Source organism: Aedes albopictus, chromosome 1 (assembly GCF_035046485.1).
Source record: "Aedes albopictus strain Foshan chromosome 1, AalbF5, whole genome shotgun sequence".
Classification (NCBI taxonomy): domain Eukaryota; kingdom Metazoa; phylum Arthropoda; class Insecta; order Diptera; family Culicidae; genus Aedes; species Aedes albopictus.
Window position 1 is genome coordinate 242,116,136 of NC_085136.1, and position 14,207 is coordinate 242,130,342.

Consider the following 14,207-nt stretch of genomic DNA (forward strand, 5'->3'; position numbering starts at 1 on the left):
GTCAGAGGGTTTCTGAAGCGCCCAGATTTTTTCAAGGGGGTTTCAAGGGCGTTCTATTCGATTTCAGAGGGTTCAGTTATGTTCCAGGACTGTCCTAGGGGGCTTCAGGGGGTTTCGGAGCATTTTGAGGGTTTTCGAAGGGCTTAAGGTGCGTTCTATAAGGCTTCAAAAATTTCAGAGGTGTTTCAGATGGTTGATGGGGTTTCAGAAGCGTTCAACTTGTTTCCAAGGGATTTCTTGGGCATTCCAAAGGGCTTCAGGAGGTCACAGGAACGATCCAGGGATGTTCCATGGGGCTTCCGTTGGGGTTTAAGGACGTTCCAAGGTGTTTTGGCAGATTTCATGGGGTTTCGGAGCATTCTGATGGTTTTGAAGAGGTTTCAAGAGCGTTCAATGAGGCTTCAGAATGTTCAGGGTTGTTTCAAAGGGTTTCAGGGGGTTTCATGAGCGTTCCAACGGTTTCCAATGGGTTTCTGAGGCGTTCCCGAGGGTCTCAGGAGGTGCCAGGGGCGTTCAAAGGGAGTCCTATGGCGTTTCAGGGACATTCCACAATATGTCAGCCGGTTTCTGCTGGGATTTTCAAGGGTTTCAAGGGGTTTCAAGGGCGTTCCATGGGGCCTGGAGTTCATGGCTATTCCCACTTATTTTAGGACGATCCAGGGGCGTTTCACGGAGCTTTAGTGACGTCCTACTGAAGCGGGTTTTCAGGGTGTTTCAGGAGCGTTTGCGGATTTTCAAGGAGTTTCAGGATGTTCAAGGGTGTTCCAGCGAGTTTCAGGGTGTTTAGGAGCGTTTCAAGGGTTTTCAAGGGATTTCAAGAGGGTTCCAGAGGATTTCAGAGGGTCTCAGGAGTGTTTCAGGCAAGTTGCAGGGATTCCACGGAGTTTCAGGAATGTTACAGGGTGTGTCTGTGTTCTGAGATGGCCAAAAAGGAGCCTACGTAGTTAATGGACAGCGCTTTATTTTGAAACTGGTAAATTTCATGAACAAGATATGATAAATTAAATATCTGAGTATCTTTTCGGCTAAACCATACAATGATTTCTTTCGTCATCTATCCATTGCGAAAAGCATTCATCATTTTCTAGCTTCATGGTCTCAAACACATTGTTATTATATACGTGTATTTTTCTTGATTGTTACCAGTTTTGTTTATTTTCATTTCTCTTATTTCCACAAGTGTCCATTTTATGTAATCGCTTCGTTTGTTTGCGTTCTTACTGACGGTTTGTTGTCTCTATCCACAAAAGTTTATTTTCTCAATTTGTTGGTGATTGTGGTGGTGGTGGTGCTAGAAACGGTGTGATCGTATAGGAAATTCTATATTTTCTGCTTCTCAATAGCTCTGTCCAATGAAAGTTTAGAGTAGCATTGCTCGAAGTGATGGGGTTTCTGATATTTCTCAGACTTTGTGTAGAAAATGTATAAATCAACCGAATTGTCTTGAAATTAGCTGCAATTTTTAATGATGCTTATGTATAAATCTTTGTATGAGTAGTCGGAAGCAGCATGAGTTCTCCTGAAAAGGAATAACAATGTTGAATCTATGTATTTTTCTATCATTGAACAGAGCTTTTCTTTCTGAACTTCGCTCAAGGGGAGTGACACTTTTTTATGCGAGTCAGTGAAACAAATTGTTGCTGAAAGAGACGCAAAACAAATAACAGTAAAAGCGGGCATACAATCCCTTGTATTTGTGAAATAATCAAGAAAATTAAAAAAATGTTGTCAGTCACTTTTCAACTCAAAAACTGATACTATTTATTATGATTATTCTACAGAAAGTGCCCTAACAAGTTCTTCAATAGTGCTGCAAAGTTTCTATATCAAGTCTTATGTCAAGCAGTTACTCTTCGAAAATCACAATGAAAAGCGTGTTCAAGTAAGGGCAAAGCTTTGCTGCAGTGTGAGATTGTCACAGCAAATGCAGATTGCGACAATGTCATTACTGTTCCACGTTGCTTAAAAACTAATCCGCTACTTGTGTCACTCCCCTTTTCCATTGTTTACTTTTCATTTGACGTTGATGTACGGTTACTTGGATGATTTGCAATGGTATCGGTACTACGCGTTTGTTGCCTTCGGTGATCGGTATTGGTGAAATAAATTCTCAGAAGTGAATGCTCGAGTGCATTGAAGATCGGAATGTCATTTTGTATTGTTTGCGAAATGAACACATTTAGGTATATTGTGGCACTGTTCGTTTTGTGTGTACGTGAGTCTGTGAAATGTTTCCATACTATTTGGAAATTCTTTTATACGCATGCTAGGAAAAATGACGATGACTGTCCGGAAATGGGCAAAGACGGGAGTAATCTTAATTGACATCTACTTTCTGAAGAGTTATGTGTGATTGCGGAAATCGTAAGTTAAATCGAAGCTGTCATAATTCCTGCTCAGCAGTTTTGATTCGTACAGCAGAGTTGGGGAAGAAAAATAAGTTATTGAATCACCGTCTCTTGCCATTTAAGAGAAAAATACACTCCACAAATTTATCGTGTTAAAGTTCGTGATACTACTTTGTCTCCAAACTGGCAAGAGAGGCTGTTCCGGTGGTCGATGATGGTAAAATGGAGTCGTTTGTTTATTCAAGAACAAACGTCAGTGATCAAAAAAGTGCGCACAAAATCGTCCCGCGATTATTGGCCTGCTTTGGCAGAAGTACAAGCAGTTGAATGACGTTTACTCTAACAATTTTCTTAGCTTTGCTAAACAATCATTAGCATTTTGTTTTATGTTTTCAATGTTTTTGCTACAAACAGTTTTTGAAATCTTGTTCTCTAAAACAGTTATCGCTATTGTATATATGTTTGTGTTGATTGGTGGTTGGCTAACATGTTTTCAAAACTTTTCAAATTGGCGGCATTTGGTTTTCTGTTTTCTACAACATTTTACTTTCTTCTAGATTTGCTCTTCATAAAATGGTTTCTTCGTTCAACTTGTGTGCATTCAGTGATAGCAGACTTACGCTTAACTAGATTTTGGATAGAAGTCAAGGGGCCATCGAAAGGATCCAAGCTGATGAGCTAGCCGATTCGGTTTTTGGTGACACTGTCACCAAGGGGCGGGACAGTAGTTTTGCAAAGCTGTTGTTTTGAGGCTTCGCAATACTAGAGTCACTCCCGTAGAAACGAATTCAAGATGATTACCGCGTCGGCTTGTCTGTGAGGAAGTGAAAGTTACGCTTATATAAATATGATCGAATGCTAGGCCCTACCCGTAGTTTTAAGTGGATTATTCATTGGATTGGCTACAGTGTTGTCGCTGATTCCGATGAGACTGACGTCTGATCACCGTGACGGCCAATGCGTGACAGCTGTCAGTTCGACTTTGTTGCTTGTGTTTATTTCTCTAAAACCTACATATATCTCGACTTGTTTGGTTTAGTGTCAGCTTAAATACTATGTTGACTTTGAGCCAATCATTACTTTTGTTGACGATAACTTTTGCTCCAAAATTCTTACACAATTACAAATGTAACTTACTTAAAAGATCCGAAATCAGACAGAATTGAAACAAGAAGGATCGCTTGTCACTAGTAAAAACTTACTTGTTTTTTTATCTCGGTAGGTACAGTCTCTATGTTTTACTTCGTTTATTGTTTAACGCTACTTTCTAAGATTAAATGTAGGGTGTGTTGTCCATTCTTGCTTCTGCATATTTTTATTAATTTCTTCCACATGGGTTTTCTCTCTTCTTGGTTTCCTCTTTTCCATCTGACTCCCTCTCTCTCATTTAGTGTTTAATGTAGAATTAAGCTTTACCTCAATTTCTTTTGTTGCGGTTTTTGTACCGATAAATTTGTCGAATCAGCGCCCACTTGTGTCCACCGCTTTCGGTGAATAAATAGGGGAACGGGGGTGTCTTCTCGTTTAAATACTCTGAACGCCGTGCTAAACAATCGCTTAAAATTGTCAAATTCTTCCAAAAAATCAAGCAATATGAAAATTTCGGTTCGTTTGCAACGATAAATAAATTAATTCGTCTAACCTTGATTAAAGTCTAATTTTGATTATTTAAAAACTCTCAAATTGATTCGTTTAATTTAGAGATTTGTGTTTCTTTTTTGTGAGTGTGTGATTCACCGGTAAAAGCATTCACTATGAGTCAATGTTTATGTTGTTTGGAAAGGCATTATTTGTTCTTCTTCATTTTTATCATTGATCTTCTGTTAAAATTAAAAACCCTAGCTTCCAGCTGGGTTTACTCTCGATAATGCGTGTATTTGTGTGCAGTGCACCTTAATCGACCTAGTCAATCATATCATCGGTATCAATAAATAGTCTGAAAAAATTGTTTACCGCTTGTAACACGGTAACTGCGGTAACGATCGCTACAAATGACACCCTTTTTGCCTTTACTCTCACTAAGGGTAGGCATATAACCAGTTACATCTTAAACATTCATGTTCAATATCTCTAAAGTACTATATAAAACCATTTATACAAACTTTATGTATAGCAAAATCGCATGTGTGGAATACACACACACTTACATTCTCTTCAATCGTGGCTTGCTTGGTTTTAGTTTTTCGTTTATGACGTTTATGGGTTTACACATATGTTTCAAGCTACACGGTTTCGGTATAATTCAATATTGTTGCATGAAAATCTCTGGCTAGTGTTTACATTCTATGATTCGATTGTGGATTACGAACATTTTGACTTACTGGTTTCGACTACACGGTTGGATACATTTGACATCGAATGGGTTTTATGTGGTTTACACTAACATGCGTTCCTTTTCCGCGCTTACCTTATCTATTCTTACTTGTTTTGTTTTGAAGTGTAATCGGTGGATTTTGTTGATACGGGGGTTTTCTGTAAGGAAGAAAAGAAAGAGACCGGGGTTAGTGTCCGCTTCAAATGCTACAGTGAAACTGTCTGTAACGTGTCTGTCAAACTTAGACAGTCTAAGTACTCGAACGTCTTAAAGGCGATGCGGAGCGACACCAAGATCTGTCAGCCAACGTGCGCAGTATTAGACGTAATCGTACGGTTGTAAAGTTCCTCGAGCAGAAGTGCGACAAGGAGCGCAAAGGCGCCGCATACAACAGTCTGGCGCAAGAGGCCCTTGGCGAGAGATGGGACCTCTGACGCGGAAGAGGTCGCCACGGCACTACAACAATCGTGCGAGGTGCAGGTGACCACCGCAGCCGTTCGGCTACGGAAGGGCCCGGCGGAGACACAGGTAAGCTTGGTACAGCTATCTGTGGTGGACGCAAATAGGTCCGTTAAACTAGGGCAACTTAAGGTGGGCTGGTCAGTATGGCAACTGCCCTCGCACGAGCCACCGAAGGTTTATTTCAGGTGTTTGGAACCAGATCACAAGTAATGGAACTGTGAAGACCCTGACAGGAGCAGGTGATGCGGCGGTGAAGGCCTTAAGACATAAGGCTGCGCGAGTTCACTCACGTGTTTGATTTGTTCCAGGAAATCAGCGAACAAACAAGCACCCAACGGGAGGGAGGTCGAAGGTACCTGGCCATTGGAATAGCCGCAGCTGACAAATCACAGTGCAGGTAACGCAGCTGAACCTAAACCTGGCTTCGTGGTCTCCTAAGTTATCGGGGTCTTCTTCTGTAGCTGTTATGCGCCTCTGCGGTGGTCAATCGAGCAGTTTACGCAGATGTTGGACTGTATGGCGACCGTGCTGACAGGTCAAAGGTCGGTAGTAATAGCGGGTGACTTCAATGACCATAGGGCGCGGAATGGAGAAACCGTGTTACGACTCAGCGGGGTCAGATCTCAAGAAATCAGATAAAACAAATCCGAACCTAGGTGGAAGTAGTGGTGGGATCAATCCCTTCGCAAGAAGCGGGTTGATGAGATCTCCGACAAGGAGAAGTGAGGAGATAGGCGCTGGGAGTTGCGTACGCAGCTCAAGCGTGGGTGCTCCAGTCCACTTCCCGACAAGCCAGCCGGTGGAGGTTATGGACGGAGCGTGGTTGTTTAGGGCCGTCAACCGAGAATCCAAAGAGGTGGCTGAGCAGCAGCTTGGCAAAATCATCGACTTTGCGTCCACTAAGTCGAACATAAGCAAGGACCTGAAAACGGCCTTGCTTCGACTTAGGGCGTCGATTGATGATGCCAAGCAGGAGCACGCGGCACTCGCGTTGCTGACTGCTGCAGCAGCGGAGCCTGCAATTGAGAAAGTGCCGAAGTTTACCCAAACGGAGGCCTTCTCCTTCGCAGGAAGTCCGAATAAGGCGGAAGCGACTGCTCACGTCAAACGGGGCAAGCAATCGCAGAAGCGGGCGAGGCAACCGTCAGGCGAGGAGCTGTCTGGCGGTGCCCGCAAGGCCAGACGAATCACTACCCCGAAAGTCGGTAATAATGCCGGAAGGTCGGACCCCAGCCAGGGTTCCCGGAAAGTTGGGAAGGGTGGGCCTGAAAAGGCTGGCCCGTCCCGGAACGATGGGAACAAGGGGTTGCGACCGCTAGTGGGCCCTCAACAGCCACAGAGCAGGGCGATCCAAGGGGAGGACCCCCCTTGGACGAAGGTAGAGCGGAAGAGGAAGAAGAAGGCGAATCCGCAGGTAGAAGTGCAGGACGCCAAGCCAAGGCGTAGGAGGGCAGGTGCCAGGCGCGAGAAAGGCGACGCTATCGTCATCAAGACGGAACAGTCCAAGTACTCGGAGACGTCTTGAAGACGATGCGAAGTGACGCCAAGCATGAGGGTTATGGAGCCGACGTACGCAGTATTAGACGTACTCGTACGGGCGAGATGATCCTGGAGCTTAAGCGCCAGAAGGAACACAAGGGCGCCGCCTATAAGAGGCTGGCAAAAGAGGTCCTTGGTGAGGGTGTGCAGGTGAGGGCTCTGACACATGAGGCGACTCTGAAGGTCAAGGACATTGACGAGATCACCGTCACGGCACTGCGGCAACAGTGCGATGTGCAGGTGGCCGCCGCAGCCGTTAAGCTACGGAAAGAGCCAGCAGGGACACAGATAGCTTTGGTTCAGCTACCTGTGGCGGACGTCAAAAAGTCCGTTAAAGTAGGGAGCATAAAGGTGGGCTGGTGTGTATGTCACCTGACATTCCACGAGCCACCAGAGGTTTGCTTCAGGTGTCTGGAACCAGGACACAAGCCGTGGGACTGCAAAGGCCCCGACAGGCGCAAAGGGGCTGTCCATAAACCACGTGGTCATTTTTTTGGGACTTTTCAACACCCACCCCCCCACCCCCTCCGCGTGGCCATTAGTCCATACAATTTTTTTTATTTGTTCATACAAAATGGTCATTGGCCGAAACCCCCCCCCCCCCCCCCCTCATGACCACGTGGTTTATGGACAGCCCCAAACTGTGTAGGCGTTGCGTCGCTGAAGGTCATAAGGCCCAAATCTGCACGAGTCCGCCCATCTGCATGATCTGTACCGGGAAATCCTCGAACAACAGACATCCGACGGGTGGTCCAAGGTGCCCGGCCTTCAAGAAAGCCGCAGTGAACAACAAATCACAGTGCATGTAACGCAGCTGAACCTGAACCACTGTGATGCGGCTCAGCAACTGCTTTGTCAGGCGGTTTCTGAGTGGGAGACGGATATCGCCATCATTTCGGACCCATACCGAGTACTCGCCGGCAATGGCAACTGGGCCTCGGATGGGACCAGGAAAATGGCGGCGATATGGACGACGGGACCCTGTGCAGGAGTTGGTGTCTACTACCTATGAGGGCTTCGTGGTCGCCAAAGTAAACGGGGTCTTCTTCTGTAGCTGTTATGCGCCTCCGCGATGGCCGATCGAGCGGTTCACGCAAATGCTGGACCGCTTAACGACCGTGCTAACAGAGCGAAGGCCGCTGGTAATAACGGGTGACTTTAATGCCTGGGCCGTGGAATGGGGAAGCCGATCCACGAATCAGCGGCGTCAGATCCTGCTAGAAGCACTGGCCATCTTAGATGTCGACTTGGCTAATGTCGGTACCAAGAGTACCTTTAGTCGAAACGGAGCGGAGTCAATTATTGACGTGACCTTTTGTAGTCCTGGCCTAACAAGTAGTTCGAACAGGAGAGTAGATGATGGCTACACTCACAGCGACCACCTGGCGGCTCGCTACAGTATCGACTACAACAACAGCAGACAGCGGATAGAAGAAGAGGCGGCTAGGCCAAGGCCAAGCCCTCGCAGGTGGAAGACATCATACTTCGACGAAGGGGTATTTAGGGAGGCGCTCCGCCGTGAGCGAAACTTAATCGGTTTAGACGGCGACGAGCTGGTAGCGGTGCTCTCACGTGCGTGTGATGCGACCATGCCTAGGCGAGTCCACCCTAGAAATGGGAGGCCACCGGCTTACTGGTGGACTCAATCGATTGTGGACCTGCACCACGCCTGCCTACGGGCTAGACGGCGGATGCAGCGAGGACGATCTGAGGAAGAGCAGAACGAACGGCGGAGTGTATTCGCCGCTGCAAAAGCCGCACTAAAGACTGAGATAAGGGCAAGCAAAAAAGCCTGCTTTGAGGGTCTCTGTCAGAGTGCCAATGCAAATCCGTGGGTTGATCCTACTGGATCGTGATGGCCAGGGAGAGAGGTGTAATGGCTCCTAGAGAGCAATCCCCATAGCTGTTGAAGGGGATCATCGAGGGCCTTTTTCCGTTTCATGATCCTAGTCCTTAGCCACCTTTCGTAGGACAGCCGAGAACTGGGGCTGGCGATGAGGAGATGGTCACTGATGTGGAACTTGCGGGGATAGCAAAGCCCCTTAGCGTAGGAAAGGCCGCATGTCCGGGCGAAGTTCCGAAATTGGTTCTATAGAAAGCTTTACTATTACTTTAGAGCTTTTAGTAGAACTTGTTACTTCAGACTCTAGTTTAATTTAAAAACACTTCACTAATACTTTACTTTTGCAAAAGAAAATAAAAAATGAATAACTCTTTTAAAGAAAAACTAGAAAGGACGAGCAAATTCCTTTTAATTCTACTACTGTGCTTATCTTCGGACAGATAGGCCTATTTCGTCTGTGACTTACAGACTTCTTCAGTGTCAAGTGCTCGACTGAAGAAAACCTCGCATTCGTTGTGGTATTTATACTAGGAGTGTATGTGTAGGTACGTGTGTGGGTAAAAGTGTAGGTAAAAAAATGTAGGTACAAAATTGTAGGTACATATTTGTAAAAAAGGGGGGGTGTATCTGCCTGTTAGAAAACAGGGTGTCCATAAGATACCTAAAGCTAGGAAAATTCCTACCGATTTGGTAGGTAGTCAATTGGTGTTTGTTGTGTTATTTTTTTTTTTTTTTTTTTTTTTTTTTTTTTTTTTTTTTTTTTTTTTTTTTCCTGCCGATTTGGTAGGTAGTCAATTTGTGTTTTGTGTATTGTGTAATGTTTTGTGTGTGTTAGGTAAAAATTTAAACAGCCACGTGTACCCATTGCCCTGATCCTTGTTAAGTAGTTTTTTATTGTTTTGTTTGTAAATTTCTAAACTTTCTGCAACATCAAGTTTCCATGGGTTTGTAATGTGTCGTAAGAGTTTAATATTTGAAGTATTCATAAAATGTCCTTCATTGAAAATATGTTCAGCAACTCTAGATTTAAAATGATGAATGAGTCCCTTGTCTGTGTCTTTGTGTGCTTTTGATACTTCCGTTATGTGTTCTTTGAATCGTGTGTTGAGTGTGCGTTTTGTTTGTCCTATGTATATTTTGTCACAGTGATTACATGTTACTTTGTAAACACCAGATTTTGTTAAGTTGTCCAACGGGTCTTTCGTAGATCCTAAGAGAGTTTGAAGTTGGTTAGCTTTGCTTGTGAAAACTAATTCAAAACCAAACTTTCTGAGAATTGGTCGGAGTTTTTTGGTGTCATTGTTGTAGTTCACAGTTATCCGTTTAAGTGTAGGTTCTGTCCGTGTCAGTGTAGTCAAAGAACGTCTGTATTGTTGTTGTGTCTTTTTGTTGATGATCTGTTGTATTGTTTGTTTTGTGTAACCGTTCAACTGTGCTGTTTCGAAAATGTAATTAAGTTCTTTCGTTTTTCCTGTTTCACTAAGTGGAAGTGTCTGCATTCGGTGTATCATGTGATTGAAGGATGCAATTTTGTGTTGATGTGAGTGATTTGATGAATTTGGAATAGTGCGTTGAGTGTGTGTCGGTTTTCTGTAAATTTCGAAGGAAAGTGTTGATTCTTGTTTTACGATGAGTATGTCCAAAAATGGTAGTTGGTTGTTCTGTTCAATTTCACAAGTGAATTCGATGTTTTTGTGTGCATTATTGATATTGTTCAAGATTTCAGGTAAAAGATGTTTCTTAACAATGCTAAACACGTCGTCAACGTATCTCCACCAGACTTCAGGAAGCTGTTTGTTGTTTTCTAAGCGTTTTTCCAAATTTGCCATAAAAATTTCACTTAAAAATGGAGAAAGTGGATTGCCCATGGGGGCACCATTAAGTTGTTTGTAGGTTTCATTTCTGAACGAAAAATAATTTTCTTCCATACAAAGTTTGGTTAATTTGATGTATGTACGAACTTTCTTAATCCAATCTGAATTTGAATCTTCATATTGGTTCAGAAGCCAATCTTCTAGTAGGTTAATGGCCTCTTTAACTGGAATGCTTGGAAATAGTGATTTAACGTCGAATGAAACTAAAATTTCATCGTCGTTAACGGATAAATTCTGTACTAGTTCTGTGAATTGTTCGGAATTCTTGACAGATCTACTGTGAAATTTTTTAGGCATGTTTTGGAATTCTTGTACTAAATATTTGGCAATTTTGTGTGTAGGTGAACCAATGGCTGAAACAATCTCACGCATTTCATTTCCAGGTTTATGAACTTTGGGAAGTCCTTTTATTCTTGGCAATGAAGGGTTAGATTCTTTCAGGCTTTTAATGACGCTTCCTAAAACTGGTGTAGACTCTTTGAGAGTTTTGTCAACACGTCTTACTAATCCTGGAAGAGGATCAGTACGTTGTTTTCGGTAAGGTCCATTTTGAATCTTGTTATTCATTATTTCATCATAGTCCTCTTTGTTCATGATTACTGTTTTGTTTCCTTTGTCAGCTTTCAGATAGAAAACTGGTTTCTGGTTAAGTTCTTTGATTATTCGTTGTTCTTTCAGGTGTTCTTTGTTCAATTTGTTTTGTTGTGTGTTTTGAATAGTGTTAGCTGTTTGTGTTCTGATTTCTTGAATCTGTGGTGTCTGTAAATTGTTCGTGTTGATAGCTGTTTCAATGTCGATTATGGTTTGTGTTGAATCTGGTTTAGAGTGTACTGCGTAGTTAAGACCTTTGTTGAGAAGGGTCAACTGTTCTTCCGTAAACTGTTCGGAAGAGCGATTGACCACTAACCCAGTTAGTTCTTGTGTTGTGTTTTGTGATTGTGTAGAAGAACATGTAAACTTCGGATTTTGCATCTTTAATGCTTTAAGTTTTTTATCTAGTAATTTCCTTTTTCTTTCTGATTCACAAAATTCTGCAACTTTTACTTTTGTTAGAAAATTAGGGAAAGATTCAGGATAATCTTTCGCTAACTTTAAATGGAGAGAATAACATTCCAAAGTTTTCATGTTGATCTTGCTGTGTAGTTTTTTGATGCTTTCTTTGATGAGTGTTTGTTCAAGTGTCTTTACTATGTTGGGGTTTGTGGCTGTTTTAACTTTTACCTTGTGACTTACGGGAGTAAGCCTGTACTCTATACACTTCTTGAGAAACGCGATATCCTTGTGTAATCCTGCGATGGTCTTCTTCAACTCGATGAACTTATTCGGCTCTGACTTTGGCTTGGTTGCCATCTTCACTTTACTATTACTTTAGAGCTTTTAGTAGAACTTGTTACTTCAGACTCTAGTTTAATTTAAAAACACTTCACTAATACTTTACTTTTGCAAAAGAAAATAAAAAATGAATAACTCTTTTAAAGAGTTTCTAGTTTTTCTTTAAAAGAGTTATTCATTTTTTATTTTCTTTTGCAAAAGTAAAGTATTAGTGAAGTGTTTTTAAATTAAACTAGAGTCTGAAGTAACAAGTTCTACTAAAAGCTCTAAAGTAATAGTAAAGTGAAGATGGCAACCAAGCCAAAGTCAGAGCCGAATAAGTTCATCGAGTTGAAGAAGACCATCGCAGGATTACACAAGGATATCGCGTTTCTCAAGAAGTGTATAGAGTACAGGCTTACTCCCGTAAGTCACAAGGTAAAAGTTAAAACAGCCACAAACCCCAACATAGTAAAGACACTTGAACAAACACTCATCAAAGAAAGCATCAAAAAACTACACAGCAAGATCAACATGAAAACTTTGGAATGTTATTCTCTCCATTTAAAGTTAGCGAAAGATTATCCTGAATCTTTCCCTAATTTTCTAACAAAAGTAAAAGTTGCAGAATTTTGTGAATCAGAAAGAAAAAGGAAATTACTAGATAAAAAACTTAAAGCATTAAAGATGCAAAATCCGAAGTTTACATGTTCTTCTACACAATCACAAAACACAACACAAGAACTAACTGGGTTAGTGGTCAATCGCTCTTCCGAACAGTTTACGGAAGAACAGTTGACCCTTCTCAACAAAGGTCTTAACTACGCAGTACACTCTAAACCAGATTCAACACAAACCATAATCGACATTGAAACAGCTATCAACACGAACAATTTACAGACACCACAGATTCAAGAAATCAGAACACAAACAGCTAACACTATTCAAAACACACAACAAAACAAATTGAACAAAGAACACCTGAAAGAACAACGAATAATCAAAGAACTTAACCAGAAACCAGTTTTCTATCTGAAAGCTGACAAAGGAAACAAAACAGTAATCATGAACAAAGAGGACTATGATGAAATAATGAATAACAAGATTCAAAATGGACCTTACCGAAAACAACGTACTGATCCTCTTCCAGGATTAGTAAGACGTGTTGACAAAACTCTCAAAGAGTCTACACCAGTTTTAGGAAGCGTCATTAAAAGCCTGAAAGAATCTAACCCTTCATTGCCAAGAATAAAAGGACTTCCCAAAGTTCATAAACCTGGAAATGAAATGCGTGAGATTGTTTCAGCCATTGGTTCACCTACACACAAAATTGCCAAATATTTAGTACAAGAATTCCAAAACATGCCTAAAAAATTTCACAGTAGATCTGTCAAGAATTCCGAACAATTCACAGAACTAGTACAGAATTTATCCGTTAACGACGATGAAATTTTAGTTTCATTCGACGTTAAATCACTATTTCCAAGCATTCCAGTTAAAGAGGCCATTAACCTACTAGAAGATTGGCTTCTGAACCAATATGAAGATTCAAATTCAGATTGGATTAAGAAAGTTCGTACATACATCAAATTAACCAAACTTTGTATGGAAGAAAATTATTTTTCGTTCAGAAATGAAACCTACAAACAACTTAATGGTGCCCCCATGGGCAATCCACTTTCTCCATTTTTAAGTGAAATTTTTATGGCAAATTTGGAAAAACGCTTAGAAAACAACAAACAGCTTCCTGAAGTCTGGTGGAGATACGTTGACGACGTGTTTAGCATTGTTAAGAAACATCTTTTACCTGAAATCTTGAACAATATCAATAATGCACACAAAAACATCGAATTCACTTGTGAAATTGAACAGAACAACCAACTACCATTTTTGGACATACTCATCGTAAAACAAGAATCAACACTTTCCTTCGAAATTTACAGAAAACCGACACACACTCAACGCACTATTCCAAATTCATCAAATCACTCACATCAACACAAAATTGCATCCTTCAATCACATGATACACCGAATGCAGACACTTCCACTTAGTGAAACAGGAAAAACGAAAGAACTTAATTACATTTTCGAAACAGCACAGTTGAACGGTTACACAAAACAAACAATACAACAGATCATCAACAAAAAGACACAACAACAATACAGACGTTCTTTGACTACACTGACACGGACAGAACCTACACTTAAACGGATAACTGTGAACTACAACAATGACACCAAAAAACTCCGACCAATTCTCAGAAAGTTTGGTTTTGAATTAGTTTTCACAAGCAAAGCTAACCAACTTCAAACTCTCTTAGGATCTACGAAAGACCCGTTGGACAACTTAACAAAATCTGGTGTTTACAAAGTAACATGTAATCACTGTGACAAAATATACATAGGACAAACAAAACGCACACTCAACACACGATTCAAAGAACACATAACGGAAGTATCAAAAGCACACAAAGACACAGACAAGGGACTCATTCATCATTTTAAATCTAAAGT

The 14,207-nt window shown here is 41.7% G+C and overlaps 1 protein-coding gene across 1 annotated transcript in view; it reads right to left on the reverse strand.

Moving 5' to 3' along the window:
* Positions 1-2,886: 2,886 nt before the first annotated feature.
* LOC109412274 (uncharacterized) overlaps positions 2,887-14,207 on the reverse strand; it is a 489,623-nt gene continuing 478,302 nt past the window's right edge. The window contains exon 10 of the mRNA XM_062846519.1: positions 2,887-4,820. The gene's annotated coding sequence lies outside the window, so the exon portion shown is untranslated. The remainder of the gene's footprint in view (positions 4,821-14,207) is intronic.